Raw genomic sequence first — 20107 nt, forward strand, 5'->3', positions numbered from 1 at the left:
GGGAAGGTGTGTAGCATCTCCGAATCCTCCATGTCCATTTCGACAGAGGGCACCTGTCAAGGTAACATATGAAGGTAGACATATCCTGCATCGTTTTTAGAACCGAGACACCGATCCGAAAATTCGCATTCAGGGTCGACGTTTCGGCGCTGCCCGACTGTTCTCTTTCGAGACCGATACTACGAGCCCGGCAGGCCAGCTACTTTGTTTCTTGTTGGTAAAATTTTCAAAGCGAGATGAAAAATAAACGCAATTAACGTCGCTCACAAAGCGAGAGCCCCCTTTTTTTTTTCGTTCACTTATTTTGGGCTCGCGCGTTTGTTCGTGCCTTACTACTGGCTCAGGAGGCCGTGTTTATGCCTCGAATCGCCTTGCCAGCCCGCGCGTCATTGCTGTTGGCATCTCTTCCGAAGGGGCTTTCCCGCAAAGAGCCGATTGCGACAGCTCTGTTTTGTTTATACCTTCGCGGTCCGCCGAAGCATCAACCCCGCCGATCGATCGACAGATAACGATCGAGAGGGGGCAAGCACGAGCTGTACACGAGGAACTCCCGATATCGCGTGCATACTGAAGCCCTATAGGGCGTGGGTCAGTCTATAAATTGCGCGCTCTTTTTCAGGGACATGTCTTGCGCGTGCCAGCCGAGGGTATTATTATCGGGCGGGGAGAAAAAAAATTCCCAGCTCGCGCGCGCGCGAGCGAGTGTGTTTAGGTATATACGTTCGATAGGGGAAGGAAGTATAGTGATAATGCGGATTTATCCGGGCTTTATCCGTGGGACCAGCAGGCAAGTGGTTCAGCTGTGTCGGAGGGTAAACATCGAGAGGGTTTGTCCCTTCCGATGGCCGTGCCAAGTGGCTCGCGGGCGGAAGGGACTCGCGTCCGCGGTGACCTTCGCGGTGCCATCCGGCAAAACCCAGTGTGTTGTTCCGTCGGACAGACGTGTCCGCGGTCTTCCTTGTGGGACACGAAAACGGAACGAGGAAAGAGCGGAGAATTCGTTCTGTTTGTCACGTATACGATGCTAGTATACCGCGGAGCTCCGCTCAAGAGTCGTTTGAAGCCTTTGTCTCCGGCACTCTGAGCGAAACCAGGTCAGACTCACCGCAAACGAGTTCAGAGATATCTTTCTAGCCTCGGCTAACCTTTCTGGTTAGCTCACTTGGCAGAGCGACTGCCCCGAACAGGCGGTGGTCAAGGGTTCGAACCCCGTACAAGTACGAATTTTTCTTCAACAACGAAGTTTCTGCGGAAGCTGCATAGCTTTCTTTTGTATCCGTATAGCTGCTCTTGGATGGATGCTAATGAGCAATTACTCGCTTATTAAGATCTTTCTAAATCACCCTGCAGGGTGGTTGTCTCTGGGCATGACCCGACCCAGATTGTGGCTCCAATTAAAAAGGGAAGCCGTGAGTGCGAAGTGGTTCCTTGTATAGTTTCAGCTGAACACTGTGTTCATAGCCTTCGGTGTTCGTGCATGTAGTACATTAGTGAACAATAGGAGAGGGTACAAAGTGTGAGCATTCGTTTATTCGTTACTCCATAATTATATGTGACAAGCAAGGTTTTTCTGTTTCCTAACTTGTTCTCCTCTTGGCGCATGTAATGCCGAAAAGTCATTCAGAAATTTAGGGGAAAAATAACCATAAAATTGAGAACTTTGTGAAAAAGGTTGTTCCCAGCCCATAAATAGGGCCGCGACCATCGATAAGCTTCACATGAGGCCAGTTAAGTATCTAATAATTCAATAAAGTTCACTCACTCACTCATTCACACTCGTTCACTCTCATACTGCTCACCACTGTACTCTTTCCGAGAATCCATCTTATATTAGGACAGAAAGCAGTCTCAGTGCTTGTGTTAGGATGAAACACGCACGCACGTTATACGTCACCTGACTTCTCTATAGATTTTATTTCAGTTGCTGTCTCTCAACTCCTTGGCCCTGGCTTATGACTCAAGATCAAATTCTTCCTTGCGTATAGGGAGCTCCATCAAGTGAAAAAGAACAAAAAAAATCCTCGAATATTATCACACGGCATACTCCTCGACCCACTCACTATAAGCTTCGTCAACGTCATTCCACATGTGCTACACCGGAAGCATCTGACGTCGGGGCCCAAGCCCTCAAGTCGAAGTCGGCGCTCAGCCGAACCGGAGTCGGAGCTGAACACGACTGCTGTCCGTCCTTCGCCTCAATCGTCCCCTGAGACTCCGCATATCGCAGATCCCAAGCTGATATCCCAAGCAAGAGCAACTGCGGTGGACATTGGGTTCCTGAAATAAGGACTCCACCCAAAATCTGTATTTTCGCCTCTCTATCCTACCCTTTTGGAATAAATGTTTTCTAGTACTACTACTACTTCGCAGGCATCGCGACAGTGCATCGCGCAGCACGACACAGCCGCGCGCGCATTGGCGCGATTTCTGCGAAGGCACGCGTGGCGCAGACGCGACACGTGCGCGCTCTTGCGCGTGCACCTGCGAGTGCCGTTGGTGCCTCTCTTGTTCCTCTTCATCTCTGTTCATTGCTCCCTGTTCTTTGTTTGTTCCGCTGTTCTTTTTTTCTTTCTTCCTTCCTTCCCGTGTCCCCATGGGTGCGCATCCGGACCATGTGCACACTTCCCCGTCCCCCGCGGAATGGGATCCAACTGTACAGCGGAACAAGCTATGCGCTGGAAATGAACTTGCACTTTGTATTATATCTTTGGGGGGGGGGGGGGGGGTGTAAGCTGCACTCTATCCCTGCAGCGTTGCTTCCACACACAGTGCATAGTCGACTGGTGCACATGCGAAAGTTCCGTTTGCGCCTGTCACGCGGCACACCACTCAGCTCCAGGAACTTGTGACAGCGCACCTGAAGTTTCCAGCAGCGAGCCCGCGGCAACAGCATCGTGCGCGCACTGTAGGGGCTGCTGGGTGTTCCGTTCTCGACACTGTTGCGTCCCAGCACGGCTTTGTCGCGCTGTTGTTTTTCAGGATGCAATTAGCTGTGTGTCCACTATGCGGGAGCTGTTCAGATTGCCGCGAAACAAGGACAAAAAGAACGCACTCTTGATGATTTCGGCTGTCAAAGTGACGCCGTGATGGGCAGTGCATGGGGTTCTACGTGTCATATATACGTCGGGTAAAAAAATAATTAAAAAAACATATCTGCAAGTTGTCAATAGTTTGCTCTGCCGAGCTCTTTCCTTCGTGAATAGTAGGTTGTAATAGCGCGTAGTCTATTTCCTCACTGAGCAGTCGCAGAGTTTAGTACAACAGCAACGCTACACGCAGTACTGCCTCATATGTTATGCTGGAGCACTGTGCAGTACTTTCGAAACAGGGTGGGGTTGAAACGGATGCTTGGGCGAGTTGGTAAGCCATTTTAAACAGAACAGCGCGCAGTTTGGCAGGGACAACGAGGGAGACACGGCACAGACGAACGCTGTCTTGCAACTGATGTTTATTGCTTGGAACGAGGAACATATGCAGTTCCAACAAAAAGAAAACAAAACGACATTTCACAGATTCGCAGTCACTCATACATGCCGCACTGAACAAAGGAGATAACTATGTTGTCCCTGTCAAACTGCGCGCTGTTCTGTTTAAAAACGGTGGGGTTAGTGACAGTGCGTATAATGCACGGGGGGGGGGCAAGAGTAGCAACAAGGAATGGAAATATTAGTTCGTTGTTGAAATGAGTCATCGTAACTCTGTTTCGAACATGTGTAGAATTTCGATGCTGTGTTCTCTTACGTTCAGTTGCTGTACAACCTCGCTCATAACACGGATACACTGTAGCCACAGATGCAGGGTGCACTCAATGAGACGCGTATCGTGTATAGAAATAGCAAATGTTCGTCAGCAGACGCAGCTTTGTTCACCTTGGCCGTGGGTATACCTTCGAGGCCATGCGCATAGCAGCTCCAGTGCTTTTGAGCGAGTGAGGTGACAATTTGAGCTGCGCCGACTCTCTGTTATTTTTCTTATCGTGTTATTCGGACTCGCACGTGTACTTCTGAGGCTTAGAAGCAACACGCTGAACCAATTTTCAACATGTAGTCCGTTCCTTTCTAAGCCCCATGAAAGGGATTAGAGACAAGAACTGCGCACCTTGACAAATACGCGCGAGCCCATCTTCCTTCTTTTGTTTTCGCCCTCTCCTGTAGCGGATGAGCTTTCTTGCCACCGCGTCCGCGCAAGAAAAGCGCCGCTCGAGAGCCAATATACGACGGGGCGCGCGGCAACAGAGGCGGTATTGCGCGCGTTTCCGCAGCCCCGCCGCCGGACTGGGAGAAGGAGCGCCGAGGGGAAGCGCGTCTCGGCGTAGGAGCGAAAGAAAAGAAAAAAGGAAGGAAGAGGGAACGGTCGGATGAAGAGGTCTCTCTCGATCATCATCCTCCCTCCGACTCCGAAATCGTATTTTTGCAGGAACGGTTCTTTCTGGAGCGTTCCATGGCTCTGTTTTCTCCGTTTTCGAGGTTTCTTTCTTCATTCTGGGACTGCTTCTTTTTATATTTTTGCACCTCTGGAGGCGGCGATGTACGTTGTTGCCATCGCAGAGGTAGGGGGGAGTGACTGTCGAGGGACCGCAGTCACGTGGCACACGCAGAGGGGTTGCCGTGGCAACGAGGCGCTCCCATGACGTCATTCGGAGCGGCGGGAAGGAGGGAACACGACCTTGTGGAGAAGGAAAAGAACTAAGGGAAAGTAATATCGGGAAACGAGAAGAAGCTAAGCGGAGGACACGAGTCGACGGCGGGAAAGTTTAGGGAGGAAGAACGGCGCGCGTGGGGGGGGGGGGGGGGGGGGGGGAGCTCTCGGCGCAGCCTTCCCGTTTCTACGCTGCTTCCCTATTATACCCCCTCTTCTTCCCCTTTCGTGGGCGTATAAAAGGGAAGGCGGGGGATTTCGACAGCCTTCCTCGCTGTTGCGTGTTCCCGTCGTATATTTCTGGTTCCCGAGCTCCCTTTTTGCGCCCTTCTTTTATTGCGTCCGATTCTCTCACCGGCGCTCGGCAACAGGTGCATTGTGTGGCGATTGAATCGGTAGCGAAAGACGTGCCGCTTTTGTGCGCGTGACGCGCCGCGCCTTCGACTTACTCGCCCGCGGTATGCACAGTTCTCATTAAATCCTCCTCCTCCTCCTCCTCCTCCTCCTCCTCCCCTCCTCCTCCTCCTCCTCCTCATCTCTCTCTCTCTCTATGTCTCTCTCTCTCTCGGCCTCTTGTCTCATGAATTTCATTATTCAGCACTGCTGGGCCGGTCGTCGCGAAACTCTTGAGGAGTCTCTTTGATAAGGTCAAAGGCGACGAAACTCGGGGTCTTGAGCTAATATGGCAGCAGCTGTGACTCGCATTGAAATGCGATTCATCGCTCATATACCTGCCGAGTTCGTATATAGAACGAGAAACATTTCAGTAGTCGCCGGTAGGCAGGGAGCGGCGTTTGAAAAACTTGATGCCGCCACCGTCTGGGAGACGTTGAAGTAACGAGCGTTAGGTGTTTGGTTCGCTAGAATTGATATGAAGGAGATTAAAGTGAGGTACACCAATGGAAATACGAATTTGACATCTTGTATTTATAAGTGACGTCACCAATGAATCACCAATTGGATATATCATTGACGCCACCAATCAATCACCAATTCGATATACTAATGTCGTCACCAATCAATCACCAATTGGGCTGCTATATCGATTTGCTATGGGAGCCGCCATCTTGGATTCCTCGGACTTGGAAAATTTCACGCCGAAGGGAGGTGGATAGCAGACCCCAAGAAATCGAGAAACGTGGTGAGTAAGAGCTAACGCTCTTAAAACTGTTTCGGGCCGCGGTTGTTTTGCCGGCTCGAATTCTCCCGTAGAACGACGCCGCAACCAGCGGCACCATCGGAATATTCTCGTTATCATTTTCCTAGATTTCCGTTCAATCGCTTGATACGACGGTCGCAATCTACTTGCAGCCAGAATCTGCTCGAGAGCCTATGGAAAAAGTAAAGACGTGTGTGTACGGTGATCTGTCAACTGGAATAATTGTAGAATTTAAAGTTTAGCAGAGTCCGTGATGGGTGGAAACTAACTAGGCTTTTCTTTGCTGTTATGCTTGAAATTTTCACGACGCACTTTCCAACTCGAGTAAAAATTGGAGCCGACGCAGTATGCAGGGCACATGTGGCGTGAGGATCCTACTTCGTTTTATTTATTTATTTTCGACGTCTCAAATAATAAATTCAGGCATTATTATACGACAGTACAAGACAAGGAGCTTAAAGTTAAGCCTACAACTAATGGTAGCTTTGTCGTAGTTTTTTATAATTTTTGTTCTTTGAATTTTTTTGGCCGTTTCTTCACCTGGTTAATAGTTAAATAAGCTGTAGGCTTAATGTGAGAAGGATATTGTTTTGTTTTAACAACACTTGTTAAGGGCAAATCGTGCGCATTGGGCGGATGGTTCTTGGGTGAGTGAGTTTGGGTTAACTGGGATAGGGTAGGAGAGGTGGTTGCCGCAAGTAAGCTGGGAGCTGCTACAAATGCAACTCATTTCTAAACGCTCATCTCATCTTGTTTTTGGACTTTTTTTTCTTGTCACGAACTTTTTCAAGGTTCGGAATGAGAGCTTCGCGGAATCTTGGGACATAAGACCTGGCGGCCGCTCGAAATGGCCGCCCCATCCGCATGTTTGATACATTTGCCCCGCGTTAGCCTATAGGGGCTGCTTGACCTCTTGAGAGCACATTTCCAGCCGTCCTGCGAGATTTTAGGGGCATTTAGAATAGGGTCACCCTATTGTAAAAGTCTCTTTTATCTTTGTCCCATGCCGAGGCCGATGCTGCTACTGCGCTTTGACGGCATGTGCACTAGGATTGTTCGTGGCGAAAGCTTCTCAAGTGTCAATTTGGCTAACATACTCGGTGTCTGAGAGCCAGCACGTTTTGTGCTCGTTTGTTTTGATGTTAAGTAACTATTTTGATTTTACATTTTCCTCTCTTTTTTTCAAAATCAGCCACGCAGCCGGCTAGTGACGAAATACAGAAATAGCAACAGGGATACTTCGTACGCATGTTCCCAAACGACGCCGCTTAGAGCATTGCGGTTTAAACGCACTCCTCGCAATATTGCGTCAGACGAGGCAAACGCGTTGACCGCCAATGAAATTCGCGGTTTTCAGCTATAAGATCAGCTTGGGAGCTGAGCACTTGGTTTGTGTGTACGCACTGCTTTGCTCAGAAGCTTTGCACTAGCTCGTCGGGTACACTGCAGACCGTCCAACGAAAAAGTGCATCGCAGATTCCATCGGGCTGCTTGAGCGCTTGACGTTGTCCTACAGTGATTTTGCACGCCTGATTTGAACAGCTGAGCAGTTCCAAGATGGCAGTGCCCGTGTCTGCCGGATCATGCAGTCTTGTACTTAACTATACTCCGTTTCATACTTAGCTGTCTACGCAGCCAAGGCTACGGTGCCTGTTTGCGATCCTCGTCCGCATCATAATATAGTGCGTCAAAAATAAAAATAGAAATGAATTGACAAGCAAAGTGAACAGTAGTTGATATTATAGTAGACCGATGGAAGTGTTTTATTTTGCAAATAGATTGATTTTTCTTTTATGTTTTCCAGAACCGAGTGACGCAGATTTTTCGTTTTCTCAGGCGCTGCTATATCAGGTTTTCGCAGCTGAGCCGGCAGGTCTGTTTGTGAAAATGGCGTCGCTGTCACCTGCTCGCTTGTTTTCTTCCCCCGCTTCGACTTCGAAAACATCTCCTGTTCGCCTCTTTTCCAAGGTGAAGTCTCCAAAGTTTTCTAAAGACTGCAAGGCGGTGATAGTTAATGTCTACGCAAGTATAAGGAAGCTCCACCCCGAGAAGACTGTGCGTGACGTTCTCGCAATTGTGGGCGAGATGACCGGAGTGAGCCCTCGGACAGTTGTGAGGTTTAAGAAAGAAGGTCTTTCTGGCGGAGTAAAATAATTGAAGCCACACTGAATTCTATCACCCCACAATTAATGATTCATTGTGTGCAGCATGCGAAAAAACCCGTGAACACCGAAAAACAGCGCCTCTCAGCACGTCCGTTGCCAACTCTCACTTCACTTTCGTTTCCCTGCGGAAAAAGTTAACAGCACGCTTCTTATTAAAGAAGTCATTTCATTTTGATAACAAAAAACGCCACTTATATATGGCTCGCATTTAGACTTTCTATCTAGAGATTCGCCGAAAAAAGATAAGAAAAAGAACAAACCTACGCTGAGGATCGAACCTGGGCCCCCTCACAAAATGAACAAACATGCCCGCGCTTCGTACCACTCAGCCACGACGCGAGGCGGAGTGACACATTTTGTTAGTTTTTTTTTACGGACTACTTCCGTACCTTTGGCTGTGTAGACAGCTATGTATGAAACGGAGTATACAGGTAAAGCAGGCACTGCGATCGTTTATCCGCCGCTGAAATCGGAAAAAGTATCAGTGCGCATTTTCTTGAAAAAAAATCGCGAAGATATCATGGGCTTCCCGAGTACCACAAACCAAATTTGATCTCATTCAATATTGTTTCGGATTCTATATCAATGAACCGCGGCGCTACGAAGGTTACGTGGCCGAATCCACATTTTCAACCTTAAGCCAAGCAAAGCAAAAGCGCGTAGTACCATGTTTCTCAGCCTTGGCTTCGTAGAAGCCCTCTCTGAGAAACTCGCGCACACACAGACGGTGGCTCCTCTTTTCCCCCTGTAGGTAATTTCGAGAAGCTCTTCTTGCCGAACGGCCTCTCTGCGTACACGCGTCCGTGCTCTGCCGGTTGGCAGCAGACGACGCGCAACTAATTCGCAGACGACGCTCAGCGCAGCGCGGCCAGGGAGGATGCAGCGGCGTTGGGATAAGTATGCGCGCCGCGCAGGGCGGAGAGAGGCAGTGCAGTCAATGCCTTGGCCTGAGCGTGCGTGCCAAGGCTCGCGCGCACAAAAGAGAAGCTCGCGGCGGCCGTGGCCCTGCGCGGCAGCACTGCAGCGGCAGAATTGGCGGCGGTGGCCGGGCGTACAAGAAGCGGCGGCCCCCGAACTGGTTGGTCTCTCTGCCCCGCTGCCGAGGCGGCAGAAATCGGGCCTGTCGGCTATTCACCTTGGCGGCTCCGTCGGCTGCTGACCCACATCGGTCCTTCGCCGGTTCCCTCTGCCTCATCGCTCCCGGCCCACCCGGCGGCGGCTGCGGCGCGCTTCCCGGCGACCGCGGCAGCCCTGCAGCTTTGCACGCCTGTCCATACTAAGATGATGCTGTGCGCGGCATATATGGATGGAATGCGCGTCGCGGTTGTGAGCCGCAATCCTTGGCGCTTTCCGACGTCGGAGGCAGTGGGTTCTCCGGCGTATACACGGTGTGGTTATGTTTACTGACTCGGTCTATAGTTCTTTCGGTTTTCTTTAATTATTATTTTAATATTCGGACGCAGGGTCTATTCTCCAGTGGGTAGAATCTTTCCCCCCTCTGGTCCGGTGCTCGACTTCTCTGGGGTGCAATTCTTGAAAAAAAAAAAACGGGTCTTTGACCTCACCACAGCCAATGGACACGTCAACCAATGGCACTCTTTGGCCATGTATGTCCTTGCATCATTAACATCGAATCCTCATATTTTATTAATTACTGGAATGAGCAGTATAACGCCTTGGGCTTGGAACTTGTATAGCTTTGCAAGGCGTCACAGCTTGGTTTGCCCGAGTTGTCGTCAAATGCTTTCGAGGTGTTACTTTATCCCAAATTGCCAGAAAGCCTGCTGTCTTATATGTGTCTTATTTCGTGGTCCTGTGTCCAAATTCCTGTTCCCGACGCTCCGGAGAAATTCGGCATATATACCGGTGGAACAGCTGTTTCTAGACGCCAGCGGTAGCAGGACGTCGTCAGTTAATGATGCAAGGACAGATATGGCTAAGAATGCCATTGGTTGACGTGTCCATTGGCCGTGGTGAGGTCAAAGACCCATTTTTTTTTTTCAAGAATTGCACCCCAGAGAAGTCGAGCACCGAGCAATAATAGCGTCTTGCTAGCGTGCTAGAGCAAGGCTTTCTCTCTTTTTACTCCTTTCTGTGTAGAGTGACAGAAAGGGAGTGATCTAGAAGGAAGATTACTCCATTTTTACTGCCAAGTAGGCGTATCCGCGTTCGGAGTGTATATACACGAGCGAGCGCTTTTTGACGCAGTTGGTTTTCGCACACTCGCAGCTTTTCGCTATGTGTCGTCCCAGCTCTGCTTTGTGCGCACAAGAAAATAAAAAAAAAAACTCACCACAGCAGCTGCCGCGTATTCGACGACGACAGCCATGAAGCGCTTTCCTCGGAGCTCGTCGCGCGCATCTTCGGTCTGTCGCTGCGAGCTGCGTGCCTCCCGCTGCCGTTCGTCCTTGTGTGTGTCGCGCGGTGCCACCTTCCCTCATTTCTTCGATGCCTCGAGACGTTTCGCGGGACGCAAAAGACCGCCGGGCGTTTCTAGAACGCGCGAGCCGTCCAGCGCGTATAATGCCGCATCGGTTGCAGCCTCTGCGCTGCGCTGCGTCGTATACACACGCCGTGTCATTGGTGCGCGCGTCTTGTCAGGCCTGCTTGACGCGTGGCAAACGCGGTGTGCTTCTGGCGGCTGGTGTGTGGCGTGTGTCGCGGCTACAAGCATGAAGCCTCCGCGCCTTAGCGAGGAACGTGCCGGAGTCGTGACATGTGTGAGCGGACACTGGCGCGCCCATCGAAACCGCGCGCATATGGGCACGACTGCGGTGGACGACGTATTCGCCATACAACGAAGTGCGCGAGGGAGGGGTTCCCGTTTGTGCGAAATGCGCGCAGCCGTCATGTCGCTGCCTCCGCGAGGGTCTTGTAAGATGTATACACAGACGCTCACTCTTTTTCGGGCGCTATCGTGGTTCCTCTGGGTCGCTACAATGGCTTCTTTAGTGTTGTGGTTTGGCACGTCTTATACTCGGGCGATGTTTTCCCCAAATCCGTATACGTACAGCTTTAATTTGTCCATTCGACACTGCGTATGCTACAGGCTGAACCATATAAGAAAACATGTTCTGCAAGGGTCATATCCAATTAATAAGCGCCCGACCATTTTAGTCTCTTTCGTCTGTTACATACGGCCTACTATATCTCTTCATTTTTACGTAATTTAACTGAAACTTTATGAATTCAACTTGAATATGAATGCCGCATCTGGCCTCACGTTCGCGCACATGTTTCTATAGAGGCAGGAACAAGAAACGGTAAAAACAAGGAGGGGAGAGTCATGTTCAAGTGAAGCCGGGGGCTCTAATCTACAGCTACAGTCGATCCTCGTTATAACGAAACGGTCTATAACGAAGTAGTGGATATAACGAAGGAATGACGATTTCCCTTGGAAGCTCGGTCAACATGGGCTATAGCGAAGTTGCGACTATAACGAAGTATTCGCCGGGCCCCTTCAACTTCGTTATAACGAGGTTCAGCCGCATATTGCAGCGGTCATGTAAGAGCGGAATACCACTGAAGCGGAGAACGAAAACGAAACTATACATAAACTAAAGTGAAGAACGAATAGCGTCGACGCATATTGCGAAGTCGTGATGGGCGATGCCTCGATTTGTCGATTTGCCGCCTTGAGTCGGGGACGGGAATTGCTACCGTTATTATTGCTTATGAAAACAAGAAGACAGGAAAAAGAAACCTGAAAATGAGCTTAGGCTGGCAGCTGCTACCACGAAGGGTCCGCTAAGCAGAACAAGGCAAGGTTGCGTCGGAGCGTTCGGATCAGACCGGCGGTCGGAGCTGCGCATAATGGGGTTCAATTAGGGCCTAGCATTGATGCATGAGGGGAATTTATTAATTTGCCCCTGCGTCTGTGCGTATAAAGGAGTGACAAATGGGGCCATTCGTTTCGTTCGTTGGGAGCGGCAGCTTTCACTGCGTGCGCCCTTATTGTTACAGCGGGGCGTTGTCGACGCAACAGCAGCGGAGCGCGTTCCTTTTTTCCGCAGCGTCTCCAACGAGGGCGCGCGATGCGTGGGCTTAAGCGAAGCACGCAACCTTTCGAGATCGCGCGGTGGTCGCTCTGCGGTGTCCTGGGACAGACGGTTGCGTTTATTGCTCCGCCACTGCAGTCCTCAGTGGTCGCGCGTATTTGTGCGCGCAGCGGCATCTGTAATTGTTTGCCTTTCGTCAGTGGCGATTGCGAAGCTTGTTGTCGCCTGTAGTTTGTCATCTGTCGCACTTTTCTTTTTTTTTTTCACCGCCGTGCATTCTTCGTCTTGAGCGTGGCAGAGAACGAAAGGGCTTAGACGAGACACTTTCAGCACTCAATACGAACCATCCCGTGTGACCGTTCTTTCCTTTTGTTCCGGATAACTTAATAATAATAATAATAATAATAATAATAATAATAATAATAATAATAATAATAATAATAATAATAATAATAATAATAATAATAATAATTGGTTTTTGGGGAAGGAAATGGCGCAGTATCTGTCTCATATATCTTTGCACACCTGAACCGCGCCGTAAGGGAAGGGATAAAGGAGGGAGTGAAAGAAGATAGGAAGAGGTGCCGTAGTGGACGGCTCCGGAATAATTTCGACCACCTGGGGATCTTTAACGTGCACTGACATCGCACAGCACACGGGCGCCTTAGCGTTTCGCCTCCATCGAAACGCAGCCGCCGCAGTCAGGATAAATTGCAGTTTGCGCGCTCGTTATGAGTCCGGAATAATTCGCCAATTCGACGTCGGCGACTGAAGGCTACTGATTATTTGTTATTTTTCTACCTTCAGGTAGTGAGGCAGTCGGTGGGCTATTGGATTTTGAATCAAAAGGGTGCATTTTCTGGAAACAATGAAACCACTTTGTTTGGCTTGTTTTGATGTCTGTTGCATTGTTTACGTGTTGTTAGCGGAAGTTCTTGCCACTTTCTTCTGCACTTAACAAATTTTGCAAATATGGCCCGAAGCAGTCGATGACCACCGCACTTTAAGCCGCGATCCTCTGTCAGCAGTTTTTCATTTTATTTGTTCCATCCCTGCTTTATGGCCAGATTTGTATTTCATTTATTTGCTCGCAGTCTCGCTACCCGACCATCGTGAAATTTGAAGTGAAGAAGAGCTTTGGGCCCTCCACCTCAGATTTAGCCGGCCGGCTGAGTAGGTCTTTCGGATATGTTTCCGGGAAGGGAAGCTCACCAAATCTATAGCTTTTCCGACCTCCTCCGCGTAAGATGACTGACGCGAACTCAAGCGCAATTATTAGCCAACTCGACTATGCCGGCTACCAAATGCAGCTCCAAGATGCCCGTCGTCATTTCCTCGCGTACTCTCAAATCCCGTAGATAGTATATTGGGGCATCAACCAATCAACCAATCACAATTCAAGGAGCGACGTGACGTGCAAGCCACCGTCCGCTTGCGCTCTCTGTCATAGCTGTAAATTCGTACAGAGCCCGTCCTTATCGCACCTGCGTTCTAATAACGATACGTAATGTGCATATCAGTCACATCACTTGTAACCCTTCCTCCTCGGAAAAGTCGTGGGGGAGAAGGTGAGCGCTGGCTTGGCGCCAGAAAACGCGCAAGCCACGAGCCGTCCACCATAGCGGGCGCGATGAGTCAACCGCTCTGCAATCTCCTGCGGGAGGAAGACATTTCGTGTTTTCCCCCGCGCAGATCAGCTTCGTTGTTCTAACGCTCTAAGGAAATGTGCAACCGCGTGCAATCCGCTCTCTTCCTGCATTCGTACATACTTTTTTTTCCGGCCAACTACACGACATGCACTTCGTGAAGTGTAGTAACCCATCCCTTCCGCCATATTTCGCCGCGGCTGCGAACGCGCAGCAATCTGCTCGTTGTTTAGTTAAGGTGCTGTATACACTAACTGACAGTGGAGCCCAGTTGTGTTCATTTGCATAGCGTTTAACAGCGCCCCTACCGTCCTGCTTCGCGTCTTGAGTCTAGGCAAGGCACGTCTGACGAACCTCATTCCTCCTGGCCAGCTCTTTCCTCGCGATAATGAAAGGCAGAGCTGCGCTATACAAAGGAAGACAGACAGCCCGCCTCCCACCGCATCCAACGGATGCCGGGCAGCCCCATATAAACAAAAGCAAAAAGAACCGTTCGTGCCAAGGAAGAAAGGCTCCGTGCCGCCTGCTGCGGTGCGTCTCCGCCGTCGTGGGAGGGAGCGGCGCCGCGCAAGCACACCTCCGCGCTGGCAGCGGCAACTGCACCCCCCCCCCCCCCCCCCCCTCTACCGCCAACCCCCGTCCGAGTGGCGGCCAGCTAGCTCTTCTTGCTCCAGTGATCCACTTGGCCACTCGCGTCTCCCCCTTCCCTCCAGCATCGCCCGTCGCGAGCTCGATGCAGAAGCACGCCGTCCATGCCGGACGCCGTCGCGCAACGGGGTCTTCTTGTCCGAGAACATTGAACCCATTCGCGTGGTCTTCCTTCCCCTCGTTCGTCTCCCTCCCCCTTTCCAATGATGCCGCTCCTCCACCTCCGTGTCGAGCGCTCTTGGCGCTGCGGCATCGTGGGCCCTGTCCCTCTTGACGCTCGCTTTCTTCTTCCATCTCCCCTCCCCCTTTCTTTCTCGGTCGCAGTTTCTTCTCTTTCGCCCAGTTTTGCCGCGTGCGCTTATGCAGAGGAGAGCCGTTCCCCGCTGCCGCGAAGGCGAGGAGGAGAGGCGTTCGGAGGGGCGATTCGCGCTCCAACTGGGTCAGTCAGGCCCGTCCGCGGAAAGAAGGGGGAAGGCCGGCCTGATGCATCTCCCCAGCACTTTCGCTTCGCGCGGCGGCTCGTCGTCGTCTGGTCTGGCCGCTGCCACCGGTGCCTGCCTGTCTCGCTGCTTCTTTCTGCCGCGACGGCGTGTAATTCGCTGCCGCCGCGAGGGGAGAGAGAGAGAGCTCGCCCGGCGGCGCGGACCCATTCCTGAGCGCGGCGGCCCCGAAGCGAAGCCGCGTGCGCGCGATACGAATCGCAATGGCCGTTTTTGCGAGCAAACAGCCCCGGCCGCTGCTCCTGCCGCTGCTGCGTCTCTTGCTGATGTGCGGTCCGAGCGCCCCCCCACCTCCCTCCCTCGCATTCGACACGCCGCGGGTCGTCCCGGCGCTGCCTCGTGTATGCTAAGAGGCTTTCTTGGAGTCCGCACGCGGGCGATCCACTTCGTCGTCGTCGCCTTTTGTCTTGCGCGTGCGAGTTCTCACGCCGTGTTTTGCGGATGCAACTTCCCTTTCCCGCTCGTCGTACCCCCCTCCTGCTGCGCTTCGAGTTGGGGTCGTCATTAGAGGCCGAGCACGGGGAACGTGGGTAGAGGAGCGGTGGCAATCATCGTGACACGTTTTCTCCTTTCCTTTTTTTTTTAGGTATTCTAATCAGAAAGTAAGGACTGCATTCGTAGGTTGCCACACCCACTGAGAATGTGCACAGGCTGACGATAGCTACTGCCTCCCAACAGCTGTGGCGGCATGTCGTTGATCAGACAGGTGCATCGCCGACACATACGGTCACAGCATCGCAGTAACGTCAAGTTGGTTGAGTTACGTTTAATAAAAGCAGCAGAGAAACGAAGGACGAAAAAATATTAAAAAATATGGGAGACACACGCAGAGGTATTGCACAGGCTGTTAGCAGAGTTGTTTGTGCTGCACCTGCCTATGTGTCTGGCGCCTTTTTCTGTCATTTACTGAACCTGAAGTGAAGTACCGTAGCCGCTGCTCAATGGCTGTAAATGTGAAAAGAAATGAGATGAGTTGTTTTTTTTTTCCTCCCAGTAATTCAGACAGCCTACCAGGGGCTCAATAAAATCGCAGCAGTGACCGGGCGGATTAGCTTCCAGGACGATACCCAAGAAGACCCATTTATTTTTGTAAACAGAGGAGGAAGGTACCCGACTCATCGATCGTACCCTTGCTCAGCCCGTCTTTCCCGGTCCATGGATTCCGGATATGTTACGCCTGGGTGAGAGTTTTCACATAAAACTAGCGACTTAAACGTCTTATTTTAGTTACACGCATGTATGCACACCTGCATGGCCCAGTTTTATCTGCATTCTAGAGCAGAATAGTCTGAACAACTTAGGTAATCCGAACGTACACTATGCATTCCGCCAGTATCCTGCGTACTCCTGCGTACTCGGCACGGCAAGAAAGGTGCGCGTTTTAGCCAGTCTAGGCCGGTTGCAAAACACTTCCCTCCACCCCGCCCATTCCCAAAGCATGTTTCACCCCTACCCTTTGTGCAGTGCGGTGCAGCCCACGCGCGGTGTTCGGGTCCCAACGGCAGGAGTCAGGCGTGGTCCTTATATTCGCCCTGATTAAGAGCTGGCGTGTCGGGCCCCTAGGACCGGCGCGTCTGATACAGCAAGCGAAAGAACAAACAAACAAACAAAACTCATAAGGAGGTGAGACGGGAAGGGAAAGCAACGTGGAAAAAAAGCCAAAGAAAGAAAAAAGAGAAGTCGCAGCAGGAGGCACGTAGCTCCGCGGGAGCCGGGGCCGGACGACGGGGTAACGGGACACTGGCGTCGTGCGTGACGTCACCTTCCCTGTTCGCTACGCTGTCACGACGCAGAGTTTGTATCCTTCAGGAAGGAGGCACAAATACAGCAGTGCGGCGAACACAAGAAGCAGAGGGGGTCAGTAACGTGCGAGGATAAGCCTCCGCTGCCGATGGCGTTGGCGAGGAGGTGTGATTGCGAAGATGAAGAGGCTTCGCGCCCGCGCGTTCGCAAAGAAACAAAGATACCCTCGCCTTTGTCGTCCCCGGGTGACAGCTAGGGCCCCCGGCGTACATTTTATACGCGGGCCTTCTTTCCCTGGGGAGACCGAAAGGGACCCCCGGTGGCGGCGGCAGCTTGCTGCGGAGAATGAAAGCGCCGTGCCGTTCACAGCGCGCGTCGGACGAAGTAGGTTGAATTTATCAGTGCCACGGAGCTGAGGGAAAGCGGGCGTACGCACCAAGCCGCTGCTGACCGTTCGCCGATTTCTGCCGCGTGCCTCTCTCTCTCCCTTTCTCTCTCTCTCTCTCAGCCTGTACAAACGTTGTCCACCGAAGGCTGCCGCCCTTCTCTATGAAAGTGAACGTGCGTACCTATCCAGACGTCTTCCGTCACACTGCTCAGAAGGCGGGGAGGGTTGCCGCTGCAGGACCACCATCGTGAATGACGCGGCATCGTTCACTGCTGCAGCAAGCAGCCGGCGTGTGGTCGCCGGCACTGACTTCTCTCTGCTGCCTGCATGGACGCATCTACGTACACGGCCTTTCCTTGGTCTGCAAAATTAACCATCCTGATGGTCACTTTTCTGGAGACACTCACAGAAGGGAGGAGAGGGCTTCCCTCTACTTAGCTTAATCTACTTAGCGGTTCCCTCTCCGCCATTCCCTCTACTTAGCTTAATCTACTTAGCGGTTCCCTCTCCGCCATTCCCTCTACTTAGCTCACTCGAGTGTTGTTCCCCTGCGAGATTTCGCTCCTTTCGCACCGGTTGCGTCAGAACAACGCACTGGCCTGGTTGCCGCCGCGGCCCCCCGACTTCGGAGAGCGGCCGCCGAAACGTCGCGCGCTCGTCTCGGCCGTGTTTTGTTTTGCGCTCGCCCTCTCGAGGAGGCGGCAAGAGCGGAGCCTTAACTCTCGCGCTGCTGCTCGGCGCGACGGCGGAAGCGCGCGCTTTCTCCGCGATTCCGCCGCCGCTTCGGGGTCGCTCTTTCCGCCGACCCTTCTCCTTTCCGTTAGCCGCGGCGCTCTTCGCATCTCCTCTCGCAACTGTCCGCGTACTGCCCGCGCTCCTCGGTGACGAGGGCTGGCATGCTGCTTCCCCCGTGCGCTTCCCCCTGCCGCCAGCTCGGCACGCGTCGTGTGCTTAATATGTATACGCGTATACGAGCGATGAGCTCCGCTAGCGCAGGAGTGGGCGCAGAGCCGTCGTGTGTGTGTGCAGCTTGCCAAACGACAAGGAAGTTTCGGGAGCCCCCCATTCATTCCACTCCTCCGGCGTGTTGTCACTCTCTGATAGTCGTGGGCGCGCGCTAAGTGTGTGTGTGTGTGTGTGTGTGTGTGTGTGTGTGTGTGTGTGTGTGTGTGTGTGTGTGTGTGTGTGTGTGTGTGTGTGTGTGTGTGTGTGTGTGTGTGTGTGTGTGTGTGTGTGTGTGTGTGTGCGCTTTACGTTGCTTCTTTATTGAGGCGTCGGCGGCTTATCCCGCTGTGCATGACTCCTCCTGGGCGCCCTCGCGCATCGGCGGGTTTATAACGTGCGTGATGCTGTACCGGAGTAGCAGGCTTGTTTTCTTTCCGTGTAGCGTATCGAGGCGCGAGTATGCGGATGTGGGGCCGTATAAGATGAGCGCGTCTTGCGGCGACGCCTCGACTCCGTGCTGTAGCGGCATGGACGGCAACTGTGTTATTGGTGCTGCTCGATCTGAGCATGCGTGAATTTGGGGAGGAACCGCACTTCCTTCCTTTTCTTTTTTCGTTGTCGTCATCAGCCTGGCTACGCCTTGTGCCGTAGGAAACTGTTGTTTGTATTGCGCGAAACGCCTCCTATTTCCCATTCTTCGAGATCGCCGGCTGAGAATGCCGGCTGAGAATGCGTCATTTCCTCGATTGCGCTGCTCGAGGCAGTGGGTGCGCAGCGCCACAATGGTAGCGCTGAGCGAAATTTGCCTTCTAAAGAACTGTTACGCCAGAGCGAACAATGTAAAAAAAATGTTGTTTTGAGCCTTCCCCTTCTTAAGTTTCCGCTGAGGAGTTCAGGATGGAACATAAGTTGAAATCTAGAAGTTCGTCGGTGGTTAGGGCGCTCGGCTACTGATCCGGAGTTCCCGGGTTCGAACCCGACCGCGGCGGCTGCGCTTTTATGGAGTAAAAACGCTAAGGCGCCCGTGTGCTGTGCGATGTCAGTGCACGTTAAAGATCCCCAGGTGGTCGAAATTATTCCGGAGCCCTCCACTACGGCACCTCTCTCTTCCTTTCTTCTTTCACTCCCTCTTTTACCCCTTCCCTTACGGCGCGGTTCAGGTGTCCAACGATATATGAGACAGATACTGCGCCATTTCCTTCCACCAAAACCAATTATTATTATTATTAGTTCGTCGAATTGGGTGTCATATATAGTGAAGCAGAATCCTCATGTACTGTACAATGCGGGGTTATCTAGTAATGCAGTCTTTCTCGTTTCTGTCGCTTTGTTTGCATGTGCTTTTATTTTAAGGAGGTTGAAACATCACGTAGAGATGTTTATATATCAGCGGTGACAAGGTTATACAGATGGCTTACGTTTTATTCCTGTTGCAAAGTTGATGTAAGACAGACGTAAAGTACGAATGTAACAGAAACAAGTCTCGCATTTCTGCCTCTATAAGATGCGTCTCGCTTCGTTTCCATTCGTTCTCGTGTCTGCCTTTTACTGCAATCCTTAGATACGCATTTCTACTCCAGCAGTAGCTGTTCTTGCGTTACGATGGCTGGTGGCGTTCTTTATTTTATTTCTCTAGGAACACAGTCGACTGAGAGAAAGAGAGAGAGACAGAGAGAGAGAGAGAGAGAGAGTGTGTGTGTGTGTGTGTGTGTGTGTGTGTGTGTGTGTGTGTGTGTGTGTGTGTGTGTGTGTGTGTGTGTGTGTGTGTGTGTGTGTGTGTGTGTGTGTGTGTGTGTGTGTGTGTGTGTGTGTGTGTGTGTGTGTGGTCCTGATAATTGCGCATGTAATCAGTATTCAAGACCTTACTGCGGGAAATGCTTACATCCACTGGCTACAAGTACTCACCAGATTGTATAGCTACGAGCGTAGAACGTTGACCAATAATCACCTTTATTGCACAAGTACACAACACAGGGCTAACACTAAGTCACACTTGTGAATCTTCAAGCTGAAGCTGCCTGCAACAGATATGCGTATATATAGTGGACGCGTTCCAACAGGCCGCGCGTTCAACGCGGAAAAAGCGGCTGAGTTATATTAAAGTTGCTTCCAGGTTGAAGCTAATTAGCTATTGCTTCTCAGTGACCTCACCATCGCATCGCATAGGCTCCCAGAGAGTACGCGCAGCGTCTCCTCTTATCAGGCAAACACTCACGCGTATATTTAAAAGCGATATAAACGGACATGATCCCCGTGCAGTAGCCGGCGTGACGTTAA

The 20107-nt window shown here is 51.6% G+C and overlaps 1 protein-coding gene across 8 annotated transcripts in view; it reads left to right on the top strand.

The window, feature by feature from the left end:
* Window positions 1-20107, top strand: part of Mef2 (myocyte enhancer factor 2) — a 280733-nt gene that overhangs the window by 154887 nt on the left and 105739 nt on the right. The gene's annotated exons all lie outside the window — the stretch shown is intronic.

Source organism: Amblyomma americanum, chromosome 3 (assembly GCF_052857255.1).
Source record: "Amblyomma americanum isolate KBUSLIRL-KWMA chromosome 3, ASM5285725v1, whole genome shotgun sequence".
Lineage (NCBI taxonomy): Eukaryota > Metazoa > Arthropoda > Arachnida > Ixodida > Ixodidae > Amblyomma > Amblyomma americanum.